Raw genomic sequence first — 24,732 nt, 5'->3', positions numbered from 1 at the left:
ATCACATGTGAAGTATGTGGTTTGATCCCTAGCTCACAGGGGAAAATAACTAATGTGGCCTCACTGCTCATCTAATACTCCCATAAGTATATAAAATGCATCTAAGGCTCTTCTAACAAAAATCAATCAAAAGAGATGAGGAAGGACACTACATGTTTACCATTGGTAAAATCTGCCATGATGATGTTTTAATTTCTAACATGCATTCTTAAAACACAAGGGCAATTTCATTTGTAAAATAAATACTACTACAGCTTAAATCAAATATTGACTCACACACTAATAGTGGGAGATGTCAGTACCTCACTCTCACTCATGCACAGGCCATCCAGAAAAAAGCTAAACAAAGAACCAGCGAAGCTACCAGACATTATAAACCAAATGGATCTAAGTGATATTTATAGAATATTTCACCCAAACACAAAAGAATACACCTTTATATCAGCACTGTAACAGGGACCCAGACCTTAACACAACTGACTTCATGATGGAAGTGCCATTCAGGATGTAAAACTCAGCACATAAACAGCACCACATGCCAAAAATAAAAACAAAGGCCTAATTCATCAAAGTCCATAGTTATAGGAAAGTCTCTAAATGTATGAATCTTGCTTTTTACTTCCTGCAGTTCCGTTTCAGTCTAACTGTTCTTGTTAACTGAAGTATGTAAACATAAAACATGGTTTTTGTGCTTAAAAGCTCATCCTGAAAAAGGCACAGGGCTACAAGGGGATCCAGAACACCCAGTGTAGTTCGAGGCTAGCTAATAAAGACATTGTATTTGCTTAAATCTCTGCCTGAGAAGTCTTCTTTGGTGAATACTCACATTTCTGGAGATCCCAGAGTTGCCAGAGACCAGACTGAAGGATAGATAACAGGGGTTTTAGAGCTCCTTGGAGGAAAGATGTGTGCAGTAGTCAGGTGACTGCTAGGGGGGTACATAAACTGAGATATTCCAGGTCCACAGGTGTCTTTGTTAGGATTTTATTGCTGTGAGATACCACAACCATTTCAACTCTCATAAAGGAAAACATTTCATTGGAACTGTCTTATAGTTCATAGGTTTAGTCCATTATCATCATGGCAAGAAGCATGCTGGTATACAAGCAGACAGGGTGATGGAGAAGTAGCATAGACTTCTTCTATATCTTGATCCACACGCAGCAGCAGGACACTGAGACACACAGATCTCTAAGCCCACTTCCACAGTGACTCACTTCCTCCACCAAGGCCACATCTATTCCAGCAAGGCCATACCTCCTAATAGTGCCAGTTCCTATGGGCCAAGAATTCAAATACAGTAGAGTATGAGGGCCTTTCAACATCAAACAACCACATTCTACCCCTTGGCCCCCACAGGCTTGTAGCCATACCATAATGTAGAAATGTACTCACTTCAACTTCAAAAGTCCCTAAAGTCATAACAGTCTCAAACTTGTTTAAAAATCCAAAGTTCAAAGTCTCTTCTGAGAGTTATATATTCTCTTAACTGTAATCCCCTGTAAAACCAAAATCAAAAAGTAGATCACATACTTCTAACATACAATGGCACAGCATATATGCTACCATCCCAAAATCGGGAAAGAGGCATACTAAGGAAACAGTGGACCAAGGCACCCCTGAAACATGCCTGGCCTCAGCAGCTTTCCTTAGAAATGGAGGGAGATTCCATAAACCCTTTCTTCTAACTTTGATTCTAAAGCCAGAACCACGTGGCTGAAGCTTGTATTGTACTTGACTACTGCTTACATTAAGTGTTGGGTCCTGTGTGGAAGAGGGAGGGGCCCATGGCCATTTAAGATGAATGCACACAAAGTTAAGGGAAATAGGTTCTTCTGGTGAACATTTCCTCCACTTTGTGCCTGGTCTAAGCAGTTCCAGGGAAAGAGAAAAGTTCTCTTGGGCTGAGTCATAAGGAAAACAAAATTCCACTTCTTTCATAATTTGTCTCTTTTTCAACCAGTGATCTGAAAAACCCACACTTCTCTTTGCAAAAAGTAAAAATACTGCCCCTGGGCTGGGCTAGGGAATTGCTGCCAGGAAACAAAACCTGGAAAAAACAGATATTCCCTTCTGTTCCTATGGGCCTGTACCCTAACACTGACCAAGGGTACTTTAAGGAATTTCACTAAGTACTTTTTAGAAAGATTAAAGATAGTAGCTAAAAAGATTTTTTTGTCACCCAGTCACACATGGTATTAGAAAAATGTTTTAAAAAATTAAAGGTGCCGGGCGGTGGTGGCGCACGCCTTTAATCCCAGCACTCGGGAGGCAGAGCCAGGCGGATCTCTGTGAGTTCAAGGCCAGCCTGGGCTACCAAGTGAGTTCCAGGAAAAGGCGCAATGCTACACAGAGAAACCTTGTCTCGAAAAACCAAAAAAAAAAAAAAAAATTAAAGGTAAAACTAGGTCCCAGTTGCTGGAGGTAGTTAAAAAGGTGTTTGTTAACAAGGAAAAAAAAACTGATTGGGACAAGAACTTCTGCATAAACTGAAAGCCACCTTCACCTTCTCTGATAATGAGACCTACAAATACACAGCAAAATTTTGGTATCTTACCCTCTGTCAGGAGAATATATGAAAGTTATGCCTCCAATCAAAAGATAAATAATACCAAATGACCTTGGGAAAAAAGAGGAAAATGAAGTTCATATTGCCAGGTTTGATGAGACAGGCATCCTGCTGCCCTGCCAGTCACCCTGGAATATGCCTCTCCTGCCTATGAAGAAACCTGGGGCCTCTAATTCTCATGAGTCGGGTTCTTCCAGAGAAACAGGTGTGCACTGTCCGGACATGAAAGATGCATTCTTCAGCCTCCCACAGACAGTGGTGAGTCAACCACCTTTGCTTTTAAATGGACAGACCCAGTGGGGGGTTTACAGTGGGCAACTAACCTGGACCAGATTGCCAGGAGTCAAAGACATTAAATGTAGAGTTCCTGCCCTTCCTTCACAGGTTTCCTGAGAAAACAGATTATAAAAGAACCACTGAGTTTATAAATTATAAAATGACCCTGGAAGTTTACAGACTTTGGGCTATAAACTATTGGCTAAGAAAGCCCAACTTTGTGGAAACCTACCTATCTTGGCTACCAGCTGAAGGGAGACAAAAGGAGCTGTCTCAGAGTAGGATTGCTGCCATCCTTCAGATCCCAACTCCAAAAACTAAGAGATGGGTTTAAGAGTTTCTAAGTGCAGCTGGGTATTGCTGTCTCTGGATACTAATGTCTCTGGAAATGGCAATGAAAATATACAACAGCACGAATGGGGCCCTGAGCCCCTAATATGGACTGAGACTGAACAAAAGCCATTTAAGGTCTTAAACACAGCTATGATTTCCACTCCAGCCATAGAATTTCCAGATATCACAGAAACTTTTCACCTGTTTGTCCACAGAACACAAAATGAAAGGGTTTTTAAGCCAAATTTTGGGGCCATGTAAATGTCCTATGATATACCTGTCCAAATGATAGGACTCTGTAGCCACAGGTTGGCCCATCTGTCTAAAAGCAATGGCACTAGTTTAAAGAAAGAAAACAATTTAACTTTGGGTCAAGATCTAATACTCACAGTATATCACGACATGGTTGAGGCTACCCTCTTGTATGATGGCACAGGTGATTGTCCATGACTGTCAAGAGATGAAAGATGAAACCAAGTACATGGGAGCTGTAGCAGTTCCATTAACTGAAAAAATATGGAGCCACACCAGGTACCACAGCACACTGAGAGAAACTGATTAATCTGATCTAGGGTCTCAGGTGGAGAAAAGGAAAGTCCTCCACCATACACATGGGCAGTCACTATGCTTTTTTGTCAGGCATGTCCACGCTATGATCTGCAGAGAAAGAGAGCTTCTCACCAATAGGAAAAAGGACATTAAAATACCTTGGCCCTCCTAGAGGGCCATTTGGCTTCCCCTACAAATTGCTGTTCTCCACTGCTGGGCTTCTGACCTGGCAGCCCACCAAACCAGAGGGCCCATGGATATTCTGTCTAAAACCAGTGGGACCTATTGATATTCTGTAACCATAGGGCTTACTGATAATCTGGCTAAAACCAGGGAAGCCAAATGATATTCTGATGGCATACCATGACCCTGAAACTTGGTGGTTAAAAGGAAAAAAAAGTGGACAGTTTGAAACCACAGGATGATGGAGGACACCCAAGGGAAGATTCATTCTCCCAAAAACAACTGACAGGACTGCTGGTAATTAACCTTCACCAGACTACTCATGTGGTGTTCACAAAACTTTCAGAGTTGAAGCAGACCAAAGCCTAGTATACCTAGACTAGTATACCCTAGCAAGGGATGTCTCAGCCAGATGCCAGGTTTGTGCTCAAGTGAATCCAAAATAGAGAGCCCTTATCCAGAAAAGCATCCAAATAACAGAGCAAGACCCCCAAGAAGTCTGGGGAAAATGACTTCACCAAGATCCCCAGGGAGGATAACAGTACTTGCTAGTTTTCATAGATACACCTTCCTGGTCAGCAAAAGTGTTTCCTAACCAGACTGAAACAAATCAAGTGGGAATTAAAACAACTCAAGTGGGAACTAAAACAACTCAAGTGGAAAAAGCTCCTCCAGGAACTGGTCATACGATTTGGGTTCCACTTAGCAACGGGGGTCCAACAACGGCTCGGCTTTCATAGCCTAAAATCTCTCTATTAATAGCCACAGCTTTACATATAGGTTGAAAACATCATTGTGCATACAGACTCTGAAAGCCAGAAGGTCCTGAAAAGACATTTTGCAGACACTAAGAGACCATGGATGCCACCCCAGACTACTATACCCAGCAAAAATTCCAATCACCATAGATGTAGAAAATAAGATATTCTATGACAAAACCAAATTTAAACAAACCAAATATCTATCCACAAATATAGCCCTACAGAAAGCACTAGAAGGAAAACTCCAACCCAAGGAAGTTAGCTGTACCCACAAAAACACAGGTAATAGATAACCTCACACCAGCAAATCTCAAAGAAGAAAAACACACACACACACACACACCACTAACAACAACAACAACAAAAACAAAAAATAACAAGAATTAACAGCCACTGTCATTAATATTTCTTAATATCAATGGACTCAGTTCACCTATAAAAAGACACAGGCTAACAGAATTGGTATAAAAATAGGATCCATCCTTCTGCTGCATACAAGAAACATACCTCAACTTCAAAGACAAACATTACCTCAGAGTAAAGGATTGGAAAAATTTTCCAATCAAATGGACCTAAGAAACAAGTGGGCGTGGCCATCCTAATATCTAACCTAATAGACTTCAAACTTAAATTAATCAAAAGATATGGAGAAGAACATTCCATATTAATCACAGGAAAAAATCCATCAAGATGAAGTCTCAATTCTGAACATTTATGCCACAAATACAAGGGGATCCACATTTGTTAAAGAAACATTAATAAAGCTTAAATTGAACATCAAATCCCACACATTAACAGTGGGAGACTTCAACACCCCACTCTCACCAATGGGCAGGTCTGCCAGACAGAAACTTAACAGAGAAATAAGGGAATTAACAGATGTTATGAATCAAGTGGACTTAACGGACATCAATAGAACATTTCACACAAACACAAAAGAATATACCTTCTTCTCAGCACCTCATGGAACCTTCTCTAAAACTGACCACAAATACTCAGTCACAAAGCAAACCTGAATAGATAAAAAAAAAAAAAAAAACTGGAATAGCCCCTGTATCTTATCAGATCACCATGACCTAAAGTTAGAATTTAACAACAATGCAAATTACAGAAAGCCAACAAAATCATGGAAACTGAACAACACTCAACCGAATCACCATTGGGTCAAGGAAGAAAAAGAAAGAAATTAAAGACTTCCTAGAATTCAACAAAAATGAATGTGCAACAAACCCAAACTTAAGGGATAATATGAAAGCAGTGCCAAGAGGAAAGTTCATAGCACTAAGTGCCTAAGAAGTTGGAGAAATCTCACACTAGTGACTTAAGAGCACACCTGAAAGCTCTAGAACAAAAAGAAACAGACTCACCCAGGAAAAATAGATGATAGGAAATAAATCAAACTGAGGGCTGAAACCAGTAAAATAGAAATAAAAAGAACAATACAAATAATCAGTGAAAGAGAGTTGGTTCTTCGAGAAAATCAACAAGATAGACAAACCCTTATGCAAACTAACCAAAAGGTAGAGAGAGAATATCCAAATTAACAAAATCAGAAGTGAAAAGGGAGACATAACAACAGACAATGAGGAAATACAGAGAATCATTAGGTCATACTTAAAAAACCTATAGTCCAAAAAAATTGGAAAAATCTGAAAGAAATGGACAATTTCCTGGATAGGTACCACATACCAAAATTAAATCAAGACCAGATAAACAATTTAAATAGACTACAACCCCTAAGGAAATAGAAGCAGTCATCAAAAGTCTCCCAACCAAAAAAAGCCCAGGGCCAAATGGTTTCAGCACAGAATTTTACCAGAACTTCAAAGAAGAGCTAATACCAATACTCCGCAAATTGTTCAACAAAATAGAATAAGAAGGAACATAGCCAAACTCTTTTTACGAGGCTACAGTTACCCTGATACCCAAACCACACAAACATGCAACAAAGAAAGAGAATTACAGACCAATCTCCCTCACAAACATTGATGCAAAAATACTCAATAAAATACTGGCAAAGCAAATCCAAGAACACATCAAAAAAATTATCCACCATGATCAAGTAGGCTTCATCCCAGAGATGCAGGAATGTTTCAACACATTGAAAATCTGTCAATTATATCTACCATATAAACAAACTGAAAGAAAAAAACGACATGATTATCTCATTAGATGCTGAAAAAGCCTTAAACAAAATTTAACACTCCTTCATGATAAAGGTCTTGGAGAGATCAGGAATACAAGGAACATACCTAAACATAATAAAGGCAATATACAGCAAGCCGACAGCCAACATCAAATTAAATGGAGAGAAACTCAAAGTGATTCCACTAAAATTAGGAACAAGACAAGGCTGCCCACTCTCTCCACATCTATTCAACATAGTACTTGAAGTTCTAGCTAGAGCAATAAGACAACAAAAGGAGATCAAGGGGATACATATTGGAAAAGAAGAAGTCAAACTTTCGCTATTTGCAGATGATATGATAGTATACATAAATGACCCCAAAAATTCTACCAGGGTACTCCTACAGCTGATAAACTCCTTCAGTAATGTGGCAGGATATAAGATTAACTCAAAAAAATCAGTAGCCCTCCTATATACAAATGATAAAAGGGCTGAAAAAAAATCAGAGAAACATCACCCTTTACAATAGTCACAAATAACATAAAATATCATAACTCTAAACAATAGACCTATATGACAAGAACTTTAAGCCTTTGAAGAAATTGAAGACGATATCAGAAAATGAAAAGATTTCCCATGCTTTTAGACAGGTGGGATCAACATAGTTAAAAAACGGCAACCTTACCAAAAGCAAACTACAGATTCAATGCAATCCCCATCAAAATTCCAACACAATTCTTCACAGACCTTAAAAGAACAATATTCAACTTCATATGGAAAAACAAAAAATCCAGGATAGCCTAAACAATCCTATTCATTAAAGGAACTTCTGGAGGTATCACCATCCCTGACTTCAAGCTCTACTATAGAGCTATAGTAATAAAAATAGCTTGGTAATGGCATAAAAACAGATATGTGGATCAATGGAATTGAACTGAAGATCCTGACATTAATCCACACACTTATGAACACCAGATTTTTGACAAAGAAGCCAAAACTGTACAGTGGGGGGAAAAAAAGCATCTTCAACAAATGGTGCTGGCATAACTAGACGTCCACATGTAGATTGCAAATAGATCCATATCTATCATCATGTACAAAACTCAAGTTCAAGGAGATCAAAGACCTCAACATAAATCCAGTTACACTGAACCTGATAGAAGAGAAAGTGGGAAGTAGCCTTGAAAGCATTAGCACAGAAGACCACTTCCTAAATATAAAACAGTAGCACAGACACTGAGAGCAACAATTAATAAATGGCACCTCCTTAAACTGAGAAGCTTCTGTAAGGCAAAGGACATGGTCAGTAAGACAAAATGGCAGCCTACAGAATGGGAGAAGATCCTCACCACCCCAATATCTGAAAAAGGACTAATCTCCAAAATATATAAAGAACTCAAGAAACTAGAAATCAACCTTCCAAATAATCCAATTAAAAAATGGGCTACAGATCTAAACAGAGAATTCTCAACAGAAGAATCTCAAATGGCTGAAAGATATTTAAGAAATTGCTCAACTTTCTTAGTAATCAGGGAAATGCAAATCAAAACGAATCTGAGATACCATCTTATACTTGTCAGAATGGCTAAGATCAAAAACACTAATGACAGCTTATGATGGAGAGGATGTGGAGCAAGTGGAACACTCCTCTACTGTTGGTGGGAGTGCAAACTTGTACAGCCACTTTGGAAATCAGTATGTTGACTTCCCAGAAAATTGGGAATCAATCTACCTCAAGATCCAGCAATACCACTCTTGGGCATATACCCCAAGGGATGATTAATCATGCCACAGGGACACTTGCTCAACTATGTTCAGAGCAGCATTATTCATAATAGCTAGAACCTGGAAACAACGAACCAAGATGTCCCTCAACCAAACAATGGATAAAGAAAATGTGGTACATTTACACAATTGAGCATTACTCAGCTGTAAAAAAACAATGGCATCATGAAATTTGCAGGCAAATGGATAGAACTAGAAAAAAATCATCCGGAGTGAGGTAATCCAGATCCAGAAATACAAACACAGTATATACTCACTCATAAGGGGATAGTAGATGAAAAGCAAAGGATAACCAGGCTCCAATCCACAACCCCAGAGAAGCTAGGTAACAAGGAGGACCCTAAGAGAGACGTATGGAAATGGAAAGCCCTGAGAAGGGGAAATAGACATGATCTTCTGGGTAAATTGCGAGTGTGGGGGAGGGGGAGGGAGGGAAATAGGTGGTGTGAACATGAGGGCATGGTGATGGTTGACCTGAGGGAGGGAGGGAGGGAGGGAAGGAGGGAGGGGAGAGAGAGATTGAGAGAGAGAGAGAGAGAGAGAGAGAGAGAGAGAGAGAGAGAGAGAGAGAGAGAGAGCGAGAGAGCGCAATGAGTTATCTTCATAGAGGGAGCAATTATGGTATTATGGAGAAACCTGGTGCTAGGGAAATTCCTAGGAATCCACAAGGATGACCCCAGCTAAGACTCCAAGTAATAGTGGAGAGTGGACCTGAACTATCCTTACCCTGTAATCAGATTGGTGACTATGCTAATTATTATCATAGAACCTTCATACAGTAACTAAGTAGATGCTAAGACCCACAGCCAAGCACTTGCCTGAGCTCCTGGAATGCAGCTGAATAGAGGGAGGAGGGATTATATGAGCAAAGGTCAAGATCATGAAGGGGAAACCCACAGAGCCTGATGCTGTGAGCAAACATAAACCATGACAGGAATACAACCTCAGAAGAAAGAGCTCTAAAGTAAAGGAGTGAAAGATATTAAGGGTGACAAAGAATGAGATAGAGAAAGAGGGAAAGAGAGAAAGATACAGAAAGAAAGGGAAAGGTAAAGATAGAGAAGGCAAAAATTATTTCCTCCACATAAGGAGGGCCACATCCTCTCACTGGATTAGTCTTCCTTAATAAAAACCTTCCCTGCCCCATCTACAAAAATATTAAACAATTCAAGGCCTCCAAATGAGGTTTAAGTCCATATCTTTTCTCTGTGTTCTTTGAATTATCCCTTGTTTCCCTCCTTACCCAATTCTCTTAGAGAACCTCGGAAACCTTGGATCAGGTCTGGTGGAAACATAGAAGGCAGTCAGTCTCTTGGTGTGCTGAAGTGTGACTGCTGTAGATGATGCCATCTGAAAGCTGCATTTCTAACTGAGTAGGTGTACCACACAAGGCTACAAAAGTTTTAAATTTTATTTAACTTTCATATTTTTTTTCATTTTTCCCCGACAGAGTTTCTCTGTGTAGCCCTGGCAGGTCTGGAACTCACACTATAGACCAGGCTAGCCTCTGCTTCTCAAGTTCTGGGTTTAAAAGCATAGACCAACACCACTGATTTGACTATTTTAACAAATTAAACCCTGAAGTCTTAAGTCCAGCAAACATGGAGAGTCACTAATCTTGTCTGATCACAGCCCAGACCAGACTCAATTGGGAGAAAATGGGGCCAAGCAACATCTTGTGTTTGGGGACTGGGGACAGAGTGAAAGATCTGGATGACAACAATAGGCTTCAACAGTTATAATCAGTTGGTGAAATTTATGGATAGACTCAACTGTCTCTGGTTGGGGTCATGGAATTCTTTCCTCTGTTCCTTGTCTGTGTGGGCCTACATGCCTAGGCCATAGGAATCATCTCCTCCTATATTCATGCAAACCTAATTAAAGAGTCTTTTTAAGAAAAGGGTATAACAGCACACCTTTAACCTAGGAGAGGTGTGGACCCCACTGGCAACTGTGCCTGATGGAGGATGGGCTGCCTGATGGAGGATGGGCTTTCTTCACTGGGAGCTGGGCTAACTTTGAATAGAAAGCAACCATGTGACTATTATGTCAGTAATATTATGGTAATACAGAATTTGAGCTATGGATACAGCAAAATTCCAATTAAAAACTCTAACAATTTATGCTACAAACAACAGATGTCATGAGAAAAGGTCATCATGAATGAAAAAATGATCACCACATGATTGAATAAATAGTACACACTGTGACACCATCTGACTTCTAACTTTGAATGAAACTGTAATAAAGACTGTACTGAACTGGGCAGTGGTGGCAGCACACGCCTTTAAACAAAGCACTTGGGAGTTCGAGGCCAGCCTGGTCTACAGGGTGAAATCCAGGACAGCCAGGGCTACAGAGAAACCCTCTGTCACAAATAAATTAAATAAAATAAAATTTTTTAAAAAACTGTACTATCTGGAAAATAAAGAGATAAACTGATCATGAGCGCAAACTTAGAAATAAAAACACAATAAATATAGAGTCAAATGTGACAGGAGGCTAGGAAACCCAGGAAGGATGGCCTTACTGACATATGAGAACGGACTACCCCTACAAGCAAATGGGTTTATGACAGACTTTACGCCCTGCACAGAATTAACTGCAGAAGGATCCCACACCTGAATGTTCAGTGCCAAGTGCACAACTTCTAGAAGACACTAGAGAGACCAGGGCTCTCTGAGTTAGCAAATCTGCCTTCCCTGACCGCAATAAAAAAACAGCGCATGCGTGGGCCCTGCATGGTGAGGAGGATGGTTCCACACAAAGGCTCACACACCCCCATGCTCTCACACACCCCCATGCTCTGTGCAGGCGCAAACCGCAACGCTAAATCACTCAGAGGTCCTGCTTCTGCCTGGGAGTTGCAGTGACCTCAGGGGACCAAAGGGAATCACTCCGGACACCGCGTCATGACGCCATTTCCACAGCCCTGGGGACCCCACACTGGGTCCCGCGGCTCCTCCCCGTGGGGACAGGGGCCCCTCACTCACCATGGTGGACTCCGCGCTCACCCGTTCTCCTCGAGACTCCAGCGGATTAAGGAAACACGGGACTCTACCTCAGCAGCTGTAGGAGACCAAGCCCCATGGAGGACCGGAAGTGCCCTCCCACTCTGACTGGCAGTCCATCTCGAGGTCCTGATTGGCTACTGAGGCCTGAGTGATCTAACCAGCTCCCTTAGGGACAGTGCTGTGAATTAGCATCCCTGGCTTCCACTCCAGGCACAAAGCGGCCCCTGACCTGAGATTGGCATTGCTGCAGAACTTGGGGCTGGACAGCAAAATTTTCCCTGAACTATTCCTGCACTCAGTAGGACTCTTTTCTGGGGCATTAGTGAGGTATGCTAAGAAACTGAGAAAGGACAAAGAAACCTGCCACTTTCTGGGCTAGCCATACATCAGGCGAGCTGTGGAAAAACGTGTTATGATTTTCAGTTTCGTAAACACAAAGTTTAATTTATGAAACTACTGACTAACATGCACTCTCTTAAACTGTTAATTCTGTTTAAAAGGCCCATCAATGTAAATACAGGATTTAGAGTAGTAAACCCTATGGTTCAGAATGAGCTTTTTACTTAATCACTCCATATTTACTATAGAACCTCAATATTCTGATGAATAAATTATACATATTTTACTACCTACTTGCCATATAAGTCTACAGATTTGTTTTCCTCTCAATTTGGCATCATTAGTGAAAATAAGTAAACCAAACTAAGAATACTTATTTTTACATCATGCTCCTATTGTTTCATTTTCTTTGTCAGGGTCTCACTCTGCAGCCCTGGCTGGACAGGAACTCACTATGCAGACCAGGCTAGCCTAACAGTCATACAGATCAGTTTGCCTCTGCTGCAGAGTGCTAAGATTAAAGGCCTGCCCCATGCCTGACTTCTATTAAATCTACACATTTACTAATGAAATAAACATAAGCTAGGTGTGGTATGTAATTGGACTACGAACTGAGGACACTGTTGCAGAGAGACCACTGTGAGATTTAGTCAACCCTATCTCAAAAGAGCAAATGACAAAGCACATGCAGCCTCCGCCACCCCAGCTTTTGGGACCATTAGTGTCAGTCTTTGTCCTGGAGTCCACATGGGACTATGGCACCCTGGCCTTTGCCCCCCAGTCCACTGTCCACTTTTTGACACCCTGTCTGGAATCTGTGACGGTGCTGAAGCAGCAGCCAGCAGCAGTGGCAATGGCATGAAGAATCCCTGTCCAGCTGCTTTACTGCTGTGCTCCACTGCTCTGTGGAGGAATTTCATCCTGTGTCCTGCCTGCAGGCCTTCCACTGAGGGTTCTTTAAAGCCACACGAACACTTGACTGGCAGGTTCAGTCTGGCTCACTGTATGATTTTGGCTCAGGTGATCTAGTTTCCCAGGGCTACTCATTTCTACCTGACCTTGGGAAACAGCAGGTGGAGTCACGTGCTAATGCTGATTATAGAATGTATGGATGTTGGGGGCACAGTGGTACTTATACATGGAGAAGCAGTAACAGAACCAGGAAGTTAATCACCCAGGGGTGTCTTCTCAATGGAGAAGATACAAATCAAATAGGTTCATTCCATCCAGAAGGCTGAGAGTAGATTTTGTTAATGACCTGGTAATTATTTGCTATTTGTGAGGCAGACCTCACCCATCTTTTGCTCTAGAAACAGACCTCACCACTCTTCCCCAGAACGATTATCCCAGAGTCTTCCTTCCCTAGTCCACTAAGCATCTGTGGGAAGATGTCACATGTACTCTATTGCCTGCTGACCTCTAAACTCTCTTGGTCAGTTATCACACTAGATTCTAGGCCTTTTAGGTATAGAAGCCATGGTCACACGTACTTTGTAAAGGAGTCTCTATGTAATCACACCTTAACCTTTATTGTGCACCTGGAAGTGGATTGATTGTTGCCTGGAAACCTTTTCCCATATTGTACTGTGTTTTAAATATACTGACATTGATCTTCCTCTCCCCAAATTCTGATCCACGTTGATGAAGTCAATCTGAACTGGGTATTCAGTCTATCCTGCAGGGACCCCCAAAACTGGTGCCCTATGTGCGGAACATGACCCTTGGAGAAGTTAAGAAGAGTCTACCATAACTAAAAATAAGGGGTCCTTTCACTGATAAGCAATTGTGACCTTAAACTGAGAGTGGGACTAAAATAAATATGGGCTCTTCTCAGTTATCTGAGACAAAGCATGTTGTACAATAGTTGAAATACTTATTCAGATCCAAGGAACAAAATATTCAGAGCTCCAGGTCTACAAATTTTAGAATGCATAGGAACCAAAGAAAGGAGAACCCATGAAAAGGGGGATAATAATGTTGCATGGACTGCACAGTGACCACTGCTGCTTGACAATTTTCTAGCATTTTGACATTGTGGATCACAGTTCTCCAGCACCTTTGGTTTTCATTTTTAATAATTCTCACTGTGTGTTATGGGAGTTCCCTTATGCTTTTTTCTTTGGGAAATTCTGGGTGGGCATCAGTAGAAAATGAAGATGTATACAATGTGAGCATCTTTTTTTTTTTTTTAAGATTTATTTATTTATTATGTATACAGAAGAGGGCGCCAGATCTCATTGCAGATGGTTGTGAGCCACATGTGGATGCTGGGAATTGAACTCGGGACCTCTGGAAGAGCATTCAGTGCTCTTAACCTCTGAGCCATAGCTCCAGCCCCAATGTGAGCATCTTTAAACAAAATAATTTTTGGAAAAAAATCCCTGCCACATATACCATGATAACTCCGCCTACTCAAGTTAACATCAAGCTGGTAGAAAAGTTAGATGAGTAACATATGCTTGATAAATAAAATTTATTTGACAAAGAAGATTTTCTGATAAATAATGTATATTTGATAATCAAGATTTATAAATAGCTAACGTCTGTTGATTCACAGTAATATTTATCTAGCTTTTTTTTTTGCTAACTTTAAGCATTAGCTATTTGGATAAATTAAGTAATAATCTATAACAGAGGGTCTGGTTCCCTGAGAAAGTCCTTTCCCCAAGATCAGACATTTAAACAAAAGCTGACATTTCCACAAGGGCTGGGAGAAAGTTCCTGCTTGCTGTAAAGGGAGCCATTCTCCTTATCTCTGGCAAGAGGAACTAGCTGCCCTTCCATTAACACATGACTGTGGTGTCTATTAACTCCTCATGGTCCATGCTAGCTCCCTCAATCCCTGCTCACAAGCCCCAACCCAGCACACAAGTCCCCTTCCTCCCATTCCCATTTACTCCTTTGTGCAATTGTAGAGTATGAAAGTGTAGCCTTCTTTAATAAAGCAGCAGCTGTTCAGATTCCCCCTCAGATCCTGTCAGTCTCCTGCCCTCAACAACTCCACACCTCCACTTTTGGACTGAACCTCTGGCAATAAAGTCCCTGTCGAATGGTTTTTAAAAAGTGGAGAGAGAGAATTTTCTGCTGAACACATCTTGACCATGAAGGCCGAATGGACTGCAGAGCCTTTAGGCTTCCTGGCCAGCCATGGGATTTGTCCTCTCTCAGGATCTGACTGGAACTCAGAACTCTTTTCCTGATCCTTTAGTTAATGCTTAAATGAATGCTTGATTTTCATGGTAAATAAACTAATGGAGCAAATTTCATAATTTTAAACTGTATCATTGGGTGTGTTTGAATTAAAAAAAAAGACATAAAAAGAAAAGTAAAGGACATGAGTGCTCCTAAGTGTGGTGGAGGAAGAAGTTTTTTTGTAGATGTGTGGGAGAGCATAGTCAGAAGCAGGGATATCTGGGGGAGTCCAGAGTAGACAAGACCAGAATGAGCTGGGTCATGTGGGGAGAATGGGAAGGGAGCGGAAGAGATGGGAACCAGGTGGAGCAGTCAGGAGGCCAAAGATACAAGAGGGGCAGGAGACCAAAATGTCTAAAGTACATATGGAAGAGCCTCTGGGGTAAGGATAGCCCAGCCCCTGGGCAGGGGAGTTTAGGGTAGAGGGTTCAGTATGCCAGCCATTCCCTGTAACAGGTAGGAACTGAGGGATTCTGGGAGAAAACGGTGGCTAAGTCCAGACTTAGTATGCTAAATGTGCACCTTAGCCATTTGCCCCAGACTTGAAACTTAACATCCCATCCTTTTGTTGATAATGAATAAGGGGTGAAGTAATGGTCTTAGTAAGAGTTTCTATTTCTTTAACGAGACACCATGACCATAGCACCTCTCATAAAGGAAAACATTTAATTGAGGTAGTTGCCTACACTTCAGAGATTCAGTCCACTATCATCATGGTGGGGAGCATGGCAGTGTGGTGCTGGCTGAAAATTGATCAGAAGGCAATGGAAATGGTCTCAGACACTGGGCTGTATCTTGAGTATATATGAGACCTCACGCCTGCTTCCACAGTTACATACTTCTTCCAACAAGACCATACCTACTTCAACAAAGCAATACCTCCAAATAGTGCCACTCCCTTGGGGGCCATTTTCTTTCAAACCACCAGAGTTATCATTTATGAGCACCTCCTCCTGGCATAGGGTTATTGTAGGTGGGGACCTAAAGCTGGTTTGAATTCAGTTGTTGGCTGAATCTGTGAGGAGCAGGCTGTTTCACACATTGTCCAGGCACTGTAGTGCCATCTGTGGCTACAGATATGTAGGCAGCAGTTAGAGCAGTCTGTTGCTTGGAAATCTGCTGGGAGAGATATATATTAGGGGTGGAACATAAAGTTGAGGAGTTTAGTGGGAAATTTTTTTCTTAGGTGTACATCTGAAACTTTTATTCCCATGATACTGGTTGTTCTGGGAGGGGAGTCCCAAGACCAGTAAAGGAGAAGATCCTAACCTCAGGAATAGTCAGGTGGGGAAACAGGCTGTTGGTTGACAGGATTTTATATCTGGAGTCCCTTTAACCTGTGAGAGATGGATCAAAGTCGATGCCCTGAAGCTTACAAAACAATTTATAATTTTATAAAAAGAGGTAAAAATTTTAGATATGTTAGCATTACCACTGTTTGTAATCTACAAACACATTGTAGAAATACACATTGTAGAAAGAGCAGTAGACTCATGCCTTTGTGTCACAGTAGAAGCTTGGGAACCCAAAAATGGTTCTGGGTTAAAAGTATGAACAGTTGTTAAGGTGAGCTCAGAACAGAAACATTCTGTGGAGCAGAAGGGCAATAGCTCACTAGATCTTGATTTTAAATATGAAAAAAGCAAGACCTCTTCCCTTTCTTTATTCAGAAGACTAGGTGAATATAGATTATTTGGATATTTTAAGCATAATTAGAAGCACTTTTAAATCTCATGCTCAGCTAATTAAATGTACTGATTAATTCAAAGTATAATACAGAGATACATGGCACCTTCTTAAAGAAGGACAAAAATAAAGTGAAAGTGACAGATTGGTTTTAAAATCTTTTAACTCTTGACAATGGAAAGGCTAGGCCTGTAACAGGCATAACCAGGCATGAGGCGTGGTTGTCCCTCATTGACTGGGCATGATCAGGAGCTCTGACAGCAATCTGATGACATTGTGTGGTCTCCTCTCATTAGCTAGGCATGATCAGAAACTCTGTATAGCACCTGTTGCTAGGCCCTCAGGCAGACTCCAGATTGGCTCATAAGGAAGTACATTATGTGCATGCCTTGGCAACTGGTTTGAACCAATTTCCTCAGATCCTATGAGCCTGTCCTACTATATATCCACCCTTATATTTTATTCTGTGGGCACTCAGTGGGAGTCGGAGTTCTTTGCTCCAGCCTTGTTGACCCCATCTCAGAGGGGCTCAGCAACTGGACTGTGCCTGACTTAGGTTGGCTTGCCAAACAAGCTCTTACCCATTATTGACTATCAGCCCTCAAAGAGCATCCATCCCTGGGGAATCACCCCAGGTGAGGAGGATCAGGCAGTAGCCTTTTGAATTTCAGAAAGCCAGCCATGCATAATCTCCTATGGAGGGCTATGAATTGGATGTCTAAGAGCCATTAACACCTGTAGAATCATCTTAGTGGCTGCCCATTGTTGCTAGATGTGCTGTAGGAAACTCTTAATAAGGACACAGACTAAAAGCACCACTCTGCCAATCAATACATAAGTGAGAATCCAGGAGCAAACAGCCTTTTTCTATTATGCCAAACCTTTAAAAAAAAATAGAGTCAAAGGCCACAACCTCTGCCCTTGTTTGATTTAATTGTAAAATGTTGTGTGTTAGCTGTAGTGAATGATATAGAAACAGCTGATAATGGGCTCTCAACATATTTAGCTAGCTCCCAGTGGACTAAAAATGTGCCTCATCTCAAAAGACATCATACAAAATGAGAAAAAAATGAGGGTCCACAAGTCTTCAGCTTTTAGAGGGGCAATGAGAGCAAGAAAGGGGAGTATACACATTACCCATCCTGGGTTATTTCCTCTTTGGTGTAAGCAGGCTGATCCATGGCCAGGCATACATCTCTTGCTGGGACCCATATTGGTGTAGTGGCACTCTGAGGAAAGACACAAGCATATCCTCTCCCACAGGTCAGCAGGGGGGATGGCGGCTGCCATTGGAGGGAGATAGGATCTCTCCATCTCACCAGGGGCAGAGGCATGACCCTTGGTAGAGATGCCCAGTGCTTGTAGGCTGGGCTGATCCCCTTGTCATCAAAAGTGAGAAAGTTCATAAGGAAAAGAGCCTCTGTTCAAGTCAGATGAAGATCTCCTAGCCTATGGTGAGATAGTCCTTGCCAACAGCTCCTTAAGAGCTCTGTTGGTCCTCTCCACAATGGCTTGTCCCTGTGGATTGTAGGGGATGACAGTTGTATGGGAAATCTTCCAGGACCCCAGAAAGTCACTGAATTGTTGAAAGGCATAGGCAGGGTCACTGTCAGTCTTTAGTGCCAAAGTAACCCCATGACTGCCATGGCTGACTTAAGGGCCTTGATAGCATTGACAGACTCTTCCCCAAAAAGGGTGAGGGCATAAACAAAGGAGGAACAAGTATCTATTATCACATGAACATATTTAAGATTTTCAAAGGGAGTATGATATGTGACATCCATCTGCCAGATGTTGTTAGGCAACAAGCCCCAGAAATTAACCCCTGCACATTGAAGTGGTCCCAAGGGGAAATGTTTACATTCAGAAATTGGTAATTCTGGAAGAAGTCTATGAAAATTGTGTGGAGACAGATGGCACTGCTGATGAAGAGCCCTGGCTTGCTCTAGGAGATCCACAGTGGCTGTTAATATGATGGTATCTGTAACCTCATTTCCTTGAGCCAGTATTCTGGGTAATTTGGAGTGAAATCTAATATGTGACAGGTACCAATGCTCAGTCTTCTGATTTAGGACATTTTGTATGAGCAGTATGGTGCTGGCAATGGGGGACAGTGAGTCTTTGAGTCGAGAAGGGGCCAGCTTGCAAATGCCTTTACAGCATACTGGTTGTCAGAAAAAATATATTAATAGACTCGGTCTGGCACCCCACTAGAACTTTAGGAGGGCCAATAGCTCACCCAATTGAACAGAACCAGGGTTATGGATAACATACGTAACACCTGTGGAGCCAGGACACTGGATAAGAACAATATATCTGTTTCTATTAGAATCTGAAAAGGCCAGGGTGACATGAGGGATGGGAGTGGAGCAGGGGACTGCATGGGGCTGCATCTTTATTGGAAGTGTGGGTAGTACTGTTAAGATCTTGATTTTTGGCAAATGATTGTCAATAGTTCCTGTGAATCCTGCAATCATTTCCTAGAATGAGATAGAATCTGCCCAGAGAAATTGGGTATTCCTTAAAAAAAAAAAGGAGAAGACAAATTTATCTGTCTCTCCTTTGTATGTTCTCCATGCCAGCATCTGTGCCTTAAGGCCGAGTTGGAAGGACTGGTAAAACTTAGAGGTGACCTTGTACAGGTCAGAATGTGCTTCATGTATCCATAGAAGGGGCCCAGATCACCATAATACTCTCAAAAGTCCCCTATGTTTCCAAAGGGCCATTCCTAGTAAGGGTCTTTGGGGATCATGGCATTGCAGGCTGGAGGTGGCTAGAATGGCCAAAACCATGCTGGGCACCAGATGTTGCTGGGTCCTAAGGGCTCCCTGCGGGGAGGAGGTGAGAAGGCATGGTGTTAACAGCACAGACACTAGGAGTCAGATAAAAAGTAAACAGCAGGGGCTGGAGAGAGATGGCTCAGAGGTTAAGAGCACTGACTGCTCTTCCAGAGGTCCTGAGTTCAATTCCCAGCAACCACATGGTGGCTCATAGTCATCTGTAAAGAGATCTGGTGCCCTCTTCTGGTCATACATGCTGTATACAAAATAAATAAATAAATCTTAAAAAAAAAAAAAAAAAAAAAAAGTAAACAGCAGACTTGTTTACTCAGTAACAGGAAAGGCCTTATATACCCTCCTCCCAGCACCCAGGTTGTGTCTCAATCTGGTGACATTTCATGGTCATCCCTCATTGGCTTGGCATGATCAATACCTCTGACAGTGCCTGTTGCTAGGCCCTCAGGCAGACTCCATACAATCAGGACCTCTGACAGTGCTTGTTGCTAGGTCCTCAGGTAGACTCGACATGATCAAGAACTCTGACAGTGCCTGTTGCTAGGCCCTTGGGCAGACTCCAGGTTGGCTCATAAGGAAGTACGTTATGTACATTCCTTGGCAACTGGTTTGAGCCAATTTCCTTGACCCTAAGGGCCTGTCCTACTACAGCACACTGTATGATTTCTGGCTCAGGGAATGTAGTTTCCCAGGGCTACTCATTTGTACCTGAACTTGGAAAATAGAGGGTGGAGTCACATATTTATGCTGATTATGTAATATCTAGATATTGGGGGCATGCAGGTCCTTGTACTTCCAGAGAAATAATAACAGAACAAGGAAGTTAATCATTCAGGAGTGTCTGCACAATGGAGGAGATACTAATCAAATAACTGCATTCCGTCCAGAAGGCTGAGAGTGGATTTTGTTAATGACCTGGCAAACTTTTTGCTATCTGTGGAGCAGAGCTCACCCATCTTTTGCTACAGAAGCAGACATCACCAATATTCCCCAGAATGATTATCCCAGAGTCTTCCTTCTCTAGTCCATTAACATTTGAGAGGAGATGTCACATGTACTCTATGGTCTGCTGACCTCTATGCTCTCTTTGTCAGTTATCACACTAGACTCTAGGCCTTGTAGGTATAGAAGCCACCCTCATGGTCAAATGTACTTTGTAAAGGAGTCTCTATGTAATCACACCTTAATCTTTATTGTGCACCTGGAACTGAACTGATTGTTGCCTGGAAACCTTTTCCCAAATTGTTCTGTGTTTCAAATATGTTGGTAATGATACACTTGCTAATAGTCTCCCCGAAGTCTGATGCAGGTAAATGAGGTCAATCTTCACTGGATTTTCACTCTCATCTTGCTGAGACCACCACAACTGGTGCCCAATGTGGCACACATGACCCTTGGAGATGGTAAGAACAGATTCCTTTAAATAGAAATTAAGGGTCCTCTCACTGATAAGGGATTGTGACCCTAAAGTGAGAGTGGGCTCTTTTCAGTTATCTGAGAAAAAGCATTTTGTACAATTATTAAAATGTTTGTTAGGATCCAGAGGAACAAAATATTCAGAGCTACAGGTCTACAAACTTTAGAATGCATGGGAACTAAAGCAAAGAGAGCCCATGAAAAGGGAGATAATAAAGTGTCATGGACTGCATGGTGAGCACTGCTGCTTAACAGAGTTCCAGCATTTAACACTGTGGATCACAATTATCTAGTACCTTTTGATTTTCATTTTTAATGATTCTCACTGTGTGTTATGGGAGTTCGATTATGCCTTTTCCTTTGGGAAACTTTGTGAGGGCTTCCGCAGAGGATGAATGGAAGCCTCTTTAAACAAACTAATTCGTTGGAAAAACTCCCTGCCACTGTGAAACCATATAGAATGATAACTCTGCCTACTCCTACAAAAGTTAACTCCAAGCTGCTAGAAAAGTTAAATGAGTAACATATGCTTGATAAATAAGGTCTATTTGAAAATAAGATTTCTTTGATAAATAAGATATATTTGATAATCAAGATTTATAAATTCCTGAGGTCTACCCATGTTCACATTAATATTTGTCTAGCTTTGTCTTTGCTAACATTAAGCTTTACCTATTTGGATGAACTAAACTATGTTGCATAATGGAATGTCTGGTCCCCTGAGAAAGTTTTTTTCTCAAGGTCAGTCATTTAAACAAAAGCCCCCATTTGCACAAGGGTTTGGAGAAAGTTCCTGCTTGCTAAAAGGGGAGCCATTCTCCTTATCTCTGAAAAGAGAAACTTGGGACCCCTCCATTAACATAAGTCTGTGGTGTCTATTAACTTGTCAATGCTAACTCCCTCAATCCCTGCTCACAAGGCTCACCCCAGGTCAGAAGCCCCTTCCTCCCATTCCCATTTACTCCTTTGTACAATTGTAGAGTATAAAATGTGTAGCCTTCTGTTATAAAGCAGGAGCCATCCTGATTCACCCTCAGATCCTGTCAGTCTCCTTCCCTCAACACCTTCATACCTCTTGTTTTGGACCTGAACCCTGCTGGAACTGGACTCTGAAAATAAAGTACTGTTAAATAGGTTTTTTTTAATAGAGAGAGAATTTTCTGCTGTACACATCATGGCAGGGCAGGGAGAATGGACTACAGAGCCTTTTGACTTCTAGTTCAGCCATGTATGTTTGGAACTTACACTCATACAGGATCTGCCTGGAACTCAGAGCTCTCAGGCTATGAGCTGCCTGTCACCCCCTTCTGCCCAGGGGCCACCAAAGCCAGCAGGGCTCCACTGCTGCAGCATGAGCTAGCTCAGATGGTCCAGAACTTAGAATTTTCTTGTTTTACATTCATTTGATTTTTGATTAAATGGTTTGGTTTTGTTTTGTTTTCATTGTTGTTGTTGCTCCTCTCACACATACTGGGAATAACTCAATATTAAAGATTCCTTGGTGAGAAATGATTTTCCTTTTCCCTTAATAGCACAAATAACTCAATATTAATGGTCCCTTCATGGGAGAAAAAAATGAAAGTAAGCCCAACTTCTAGTACAAAACAATCACAACCAGGACTTAAAATACAAAGCCAATGCTGTTTAAATTTCCAGAGGCATTAGTCATTCATTATATGGAGAATGTTCTCTTCCCCTGATCATTTAGTTAATGCTTAAATGAATGCTTAATGTTCATAGTAAATAAACTAACACGGCAAAGTTCATAATTTTGAACTGTATCATTGGGAATGCTTGAATTAAAAAAATAAAAAAGACAGGAAAGGTCATGACTGCTCCTAGGAATGGTAGAGAAGCAAGTTTATTGTAAATATGTGGGACAGCATAGTCAGAGGCAGTGGTATCTGGGAGAGACCAGAGTGGACATTAGCACAGTGACCTGGGTCATGTGCTGGGGGAAAGAAAATAGGGGAACCAGGTGGAGCAGCCAGGAAGCCAAAGGTTCAAAAGGGGCGTGTGACCAAATGTCTGAATTATATAGGGAAGATCCTTTAGGGGAAGTATAGCCCAGTCCCTGGGCTGGAGAGTTCAGGGTAGAGGGCAGAGAATTCTAGCCATACCCTGTAACAGGTAAGGACTGAGAAATGATGGGAGAACATGGTAACTGGGGCAACTTTGATATGCTAAATAGACACCTTAGCCACTTGTCCCAGACTTGAATCTTAACATCCTAATCTTTTGTTGATAATAAATGAATGATAAAGGGTGATATAACTGTCTTACTTAGGGCTTCTATTTCTGTGAAGAGACACCATGACCACCCCACCAGTCATAAAGGAAAACATTTAATTGAGGTGGTTGCCTAGAGGTTCAGAGGTTCAATCCATTATCATCATGGTGGAGAGCATGACATTGTTCAGGCACACATGGTGCTGTCTAAATCTTGATCAAAAGGAACAGGAAATGGTCTCAGACACTGGACTATATCTTGAGCACATGAGACCTCAAGGCCACCTCCACAGTGATGCATTTTCTCTAACAAGACCACACCTACTCCAACAAAGCCATAACTCTTAATGGTACCACTCTTTGGGGGCCATTCTCTTTTGAACTACCACAGTAATCATCTATGACTAGCTTCTCCTGGTATTGGGGCATTGTAGGTGGTAACATGAAAAGATGGAATGTTGGCCAAATCTGAGAAGAACAGGCTGCACAAATCTAACTCTGTGGGGTGCATTTTTCAGCAAGTTATATCTGTCCTAGGGCAAATGGTTTTGGGCAACAGAAAAAGTATTATCTTTAAATTAAAAATAAATTCTTTTTGAAATTTTGAAACTAAATATACCTTAGGATATGTGGGTAAATATACCTATATTCCCCTTTATCTTTATACATAAACTAAAGGTTTAGATGTATTTACTTTTAGATCACAAAGGACATTCTGTTGCCAGATTTTTCTCGGGTCGCCAACTCACAAAAAAAAAAAAAAACAACATAGAGACTTATTATTAATTATGAAAGCTCAGCCTATAGCTTAGGCTTGTTTGTAACTAACTCTTATAACTTATGTTAACTTACTTTCATTCATCTACGTGTTGTTGCCACATGACTCTTGGCTTTTACCTCCCCTCTTGAATATTTTCGTCCCTCTTTGTCTGGCTGGTGACCCTGCCCTTCCTCTTCCTCAAAACCTCTCTGTCCCAGTAAGTCCTGCCTAACTTCTTTCTGCCCAGCTAAGGGCCATTCCGCTCTTTATTAAACCAATCACAGTGATGCGTCTTCACACAGTGTAAAGGAATATTCTGCAACAGCGTTCAGTTTCAATTTCAGCCTGCCTTTTGCAAGGAGCTTTTAAATTTAAATCGCTTTAATTCTTATGTGCCTGCCACCACTGCCTCCCAAGTTTTGAGATTAAAGGTATATGCCTCCCTAGTGCTGGGATTAAAGGTGTGAACCACTACCTCACTATGGATTCCTTATAATAGTTATTCTCATAGGTTTAATTTGGCTCTACATTTTCTTTATTTTTTTACTGTAATCTGTTATTTTTGCTGATTTATTCTGAATTTGTTCCCTGGCAAGTTTTAATTTTCTAGTCTTAATTAAACATGATGCCAATTTGCCCATTATTTCATTATTTTCAGATGTTTTGTCTGAATACAAAATTTTATATCTTCGCTAAGTTTTGCTGGGTATTGTCATT

The 24,732-nt window shown here is 41.4% G+C and overlaps 2 long non-coding RNA genes across 2 annotated transcripts in view; both read right to left on the bottom strand.

The window, feature by feature from the left end:
* Positions 1-254: 254 nt before the first annotated feature.
* Positions 255-24,732, bottom strand: part of LOC131900713 (uncharacterized) — an 82,302-nt gene continuing 57,824 nt past the window's right edge. Inside the window, exons 2-3 of the long non-coding RNA XR_009376270.1 lie at positions 1,396-1,499; positions 255-1,276 (exon numbers count right to left, since the gene is read on the bottom strand). This is a non-coding gene — a long non-coding RNA (uncharacterized LOC131900713). The remainder of the gene's footprint in view (positions 1,277-1,395; positions 1,500-24,732) is intronic.
* On the bottom strand, positions 2,906-11,619 carry LOC131900714 (uncharacterized). Its single transcript, XR_009376271.1, has 3 exons — positions 11,578-11,619; positions 3,568-3,628; positions 2,906-2,958 (listed from the first exon to the last, which is right to left on the bottom strand). It is a non-coding gene; the product is annotated as an uncharacterized LOC131900714 (long non-coding RNA).

The sequence above is a fragment of the Peromyscus eremicus genome, unplaced genomic scaffold (genome assembly GCF_949786415.1).
Source record: "Peromyscus eremicus unplaced genomic scaffold, PerEre_H2_v1 PerEre#2#chr22_unloc_1, whole genome shotgun sequence".
In the NCBI taxonomy this organism is placed as follows: Eukaryota; Metazoa; Chordata; class Mammalia; order Rodentia; family Cricetidae; genus Peromyscus; species Peromyscus eremicus.
The sequence above is the reverse complement of the archived record's forward strand: the minus strand, read 5'-3'. Positions and strand labels throughout refer to the sequence as shown.